Genomic DNA, 4,999 nt, shown 5'->3' with positions numbered 1-4,999 from the left:
ATCTAAGACTGAGTAATGAAAGAAGACAAGTGGAAAACAAATCAGGAGATTCATAAAAACCCTTTGTGCAAATGTTTTAATGATTTCGCCTTATGCAACCTTTGACACAGGTATTGAGTTCATGTTTAACAACAACTCCCTCAGTGTATTAGCAGCTAGAGCTCAATCGTGATAATTAAATGTTGTTATAAGCCTCACAGTCGAGATGACAAGCTTTGTGCCGACTCGGAGTAAAATTATCGTCACTAACGAACCTAAGCGAAGTCAGTGACTCAGGACGAGGGAATGATGTCTACAAAACAGGAAGAAGACGTGTGGGTGTTTTGCTGATGTGCAGACGCTGTGGGTGTGGATATGAGCAAAGACTAAATGAGCTGAGTATTATTGTTGGGTTCATGTAAAAGATATGGAGGCCACATTACTGCACAGTGATACACAGGCTGGTTACACACCACTGCGTGAACCACAATACCTACGAGATTCAAGGCACTAATTTAGCTGCGTGGCACTTAATGTGCATTTGATATGAATCACAGGGCGCTTAAAGGAGCCTCAACCCTCTGTTTTGCCGTCTGACCTCAACACTTTTACTTCCTTTAAGTGCCAGCCGTTAAACACTTGAGAGGATCCACGAGCGGCTATTATAGAAAAATACTGAACGCTGTAATTTCAGGTATCTACCACAGTAGTTGTGCTCTGAACAGATGATTAAAACAACAATCACAACTTCATTTATGTCCCATTTGAGGTTAGGGGTGGATGAATCCCATTCTTAGTCAAACGGAAGGAAACTAAACACAAATATTGCTATCAAACTGTTAAATGTGAAAAAAAGATTTTTATTATTCAGCAGCTCCTTTAGTGTTTTTTAATATATAGAAATTAATCAATGAATAATTTAGAATTTTGCATTCTGGGAGGATTTTGTGTCTTTTTTTTAACATCTTTTTATTACTTTACTTTAGAAAAATATTCAAGGCTTAACCAAACATTGTAGTTGGAATCACGTTTCGCCTAGGGCGCCGTGCAGCTCATTCCCGGGCCTGACGATACACTTACCACCCGCACGACAATGGTACATTCCATTTTTTTTAAGTCCTTTGAAATTCAGTGGAAGGCTTAGCAGCTTGGGGGCTCCAGGTGAACACTGAGGCCCTTTTCAGCCTTTGTACAATAAAAACAAAAAACAAAAAAAACCAAACAAACAAACAAAAAAAACCCTTACCTAAATTAATTCTTCATTGGTCCACTTTTAGACACCATCAATGCCAAGAATCCAAATGCTTTGAGAAGCATTTAAAAGCTGAAATAACAATTAAATACTAAGGAAATGTATTATGTACTCATTATTTTTACTTGGAAAGATTTATTGAATCTTGCTAATCTATTCATCACTCACTTCCTAGTACAACTATCTTGATGGCTAAAAATGCTGAAGGTGAGAGCTGAAATTGCTGAAGCTAATAGCCAGCTAAAATATTAGCTAAATGCCAAATTAGCCTAAAAAAAATAAATAACTTAGGTTAGCCAAAACCAGATAGCATCTAGCTGAAAAAGATAGTGAAACTTCAAAAAAAAAAAATATAAATAAATAAATAAAAAATAAAAAATAAAAAAAAAACGGAAAAAAGTCTAAATTAGCCAAAACAGCTAGCATTTACATATTAGCCTGACTCCAACACACATCATAGAAAGCTTAAAAAACCCCACATCAGCCACAACTAGCATGTTGTTGAACTAGCTAAACTCCAAAACAGCTTAAAAAACGAACAAAAAAAGCCTGAATTAGCTAAAACAGCTAGCATGTAGCTAAAATATTAGCTAAACTCCAAAATAGCCTGAAAAATGTTAGTAAATGCCAAAATAGTCCAAAAAGCTCGAATAATTCCCATTTTTTAAACTTTAAAACTTTTTAACACAATTATGAATAATAAAAAGGTAGGAATATTATTCCAGAATAAATAAACTTAAACCTTAAATAACTTTCAATATTTTACTCACCATAAAAATATATTTTGTCAAAATTATACCAGTTAAAAATAAGTGCAAGATAACATTGAGCCATTAATAACAATAAAATAATATGATCTGGAGGGCCGGATCCGGCCCCCGGGCCTCGACTTTGTGATATTAACCTTAAGGGGACTGCATTTACATACCTGCACTTCCATTAAGATGCAGCCACTCCTCTTTATGGCCCTCTATGGGCAGCACCTGTATGGTTGCATGATTTTAGGGCATTAGAAGAATGCCCTAAAATCATGCTTGCACAGTTCAGAAATAACAATGAATAGAGTTATCTTTTAGTCATTTAATTCTCATACAATAAGGACAATCTGGCCCTATTAGACTAATCAGGACAGAATTTGATTTAATCATCATTTTCGTGTGGCGCTTTAAAACAGCCAAGTTTATAAACTATCATAAACTTAATACAAGTACAGATCACATTGGCATTGTCTCTATTTTGCACAGACAGGTTGATATTTCTTAAAACAATGAACTCTCGCTGACACATGAGTCAACCATAGTATTCTGGTGTCGACACAGTCACTGTGGTGTGTCTGGTGTCCTACCGCTGGCTGCCGGCACAGAGGGTGAGGCCCTCTGGTTCAGACCGACTGGCTCGGGGACTCGGTCGATCTTTCTGTCGCTTGATCCCCTTCAGACGTCAGCGAAGGCTGGCCTCGCCACCGCTCCTTTACAATCTGCTTTCATGTGTCCTTTAATGAAGAAACCACCGGCTCAGCAGCTTGCTATAAAACTCAGGCAAATTGAAACACCCAAATATGAATCAGCTACACTGCCTAATTCTCCACACCAAACCAGCGGGTTGCTTTCATTTAGAGAGACAGCAGGAAGACAGAAATCTATTGTCTGCTAAATCTGGTGGAGAAGAGACTTGTCATCACCTGGAAATCCTCTTCATTTCACCCAGAACCTTAACGATCGTCTCCAACCTCATTTCTCAACAGACAAAGATGATTTTTAAAGCTTGCAGACGGTGTAAATGTCAAAGCTCCCAAACAACAATAACAGAGTGAGTCACAAGCCCACAACACAACTCTTGCCACTGACGGCTCGCCGCAGTCTGCTACAACTGCGAGTGCCACAACAGCGAGTCCATAAAATGTCGAAGAAACACCAGCCCTCAGGAAAAATAAAAAAGACGTGAAATAAAATATAAACCACGTTTGTTTTTTTCCTCTCACTTCATTGCAGGGATGGAAATAAGGACATCATTCTGAGATTAGTGCTGCCATTTCGCCCAAACTGAAATTGAGCTGTAAATGAGCGTCTGTGCAGAAGGAAAATAAAAGGAAAAACTTTTAAACAAAAGTCTTCTGAGGAGGAGGAGGAGGACCGCAAAGTAAGAAAATGTTCCCTGTTTAAAAGATGTCATTCTCATACAAACAAAATAGTTGATGCCCTTCTGTTAGTAAAAAAAAAATCACTAAAAGAAACTGAAAACGAAATAAAAGTAGTAGTATGTGAGCAAAATTTAACTGGAACTTAACCAACAAAAATTAGACAAACTTTTAAATTCTGTTCAACAAAAACATTAAAAAAAACAAAGAAAACAGGCCTGAAGAAAATGATGATATCCTTAATAAAAGAAAGAAAATAATTAAGATGTCTGACATTATACATGAACTCCAACCAAGGTACATCAGTAATAACAGCTGATGATAATCTTATATGTCCGAAACATCAGCTTTAAAATGGGTGCTGGTGAATAATTTCAAAGGTTTTTATAGGAGAATTTTCAGTTGTTAATTATTATAATTTTGTGAATTTCAGGGTATTTTAGCGATCATTTTTGGTTTCTCTCTAATCAACAAAGGGTTGCCAGCTATATTTTCGACTTATGTATTTTGCATAAACATTGGACATAACGAGAAAAAAATGCTGAAAATCAAACCTGTCACTAATGAATTAAAACCTTCAAGTAAAAACTGCAATAACGTCTTTTTTATGTTATTTGTTCATTCCACAGTCTTTCCTTTACTTATTTTACCTTTTTACATGCATTTTTAGTTTTTTTTTATTTGTCCATTTATGGTGAGCATTAATAATTTGAATCTTAACAACTGGTGATGTGTTGATAAGTGCATCATAAATTAAGGCACGACTCATGCGGTCAAATACTCTACATTAGGGGTGGGCAAACTACGGCCTGGGGGCCACATGCGGCCCATCAAGCTATTTAATCTGGCCCGCAAAATACAATAAATTATGAAGATAACCCCTTATTGTTATATTTTCTGGAGTCTCTCCAAAAATGGTGCAAATTGACCTTTGTTAAGATGCAGAAGATTAAAGCTTTGACTTTGAAACTTGTGAACTTCTGCATACTTTCAGCTAAAGACACCATTCAAACTATAAATGTTCAGGAACTGCTGGATTTTTTAAGGGTATTTTGGAATTTAGCTTTTATTTTAGCATCATGCTTGGTGTTTTTTTTTTTTTTTTGCAAAATTAGACTTTTTTAAATTCTTTAGGCAGTTTTGAGGTTAAAGCTAATATTTTCGTGTTATGCTAGCCGTTTTGACAAAATTCCACTTTCTTAAAGTTCTTACAGCATTCACACTTGCATTATGTGAGAGGCAATGCTTTATATATCTAGTTTTAATAGTAAATGTCTGACGATATGTTGATAGGAATGATCAGCAATCCTAAATATTACTAAATTTACTATCCTGGATTCTAAAGACTCAAAAATGTATTGCTGGATGGACAAAGTAAATTAGATGTATTTTATTTTTGGAGAACTTTCAAATTTAAAGTTAAGAGGGATCAATATTTCTGAAATTTCTCATTTGGTATAATTTATTTCCTTAATAGATAACCATTTTTTTAGTTCCAAGTTTGTCTTGCATTTTCAAAACTTTGACACCAAATATGTAAAAAAAAATATGCTAGATGGTGACTTTGGATTAGTTTCATAGAAATAAGGCCGACTGCAGTCCATGAACTTGACAAAAGCGTAAACATGACA

Source organism: Oryzias melastigma, linkage group LG11 (assembly GCF_002922805.2).
Source record: "Oryzias melastigma strain HK-1 linkage group LG11, ASM292280v2, whole genome shotgun sequence".
In the NCBI taxonomy this organism is placed as follows: domain Eukaryota; kingdom Metazoa; phylum Chordata; class Actinopteri; order Beloniformes; family Adrianichthyidae; genus Oryzias; species Oryzias melastigma.
This window is presented reverse-complemented; position numbering follows the sequence as displayed.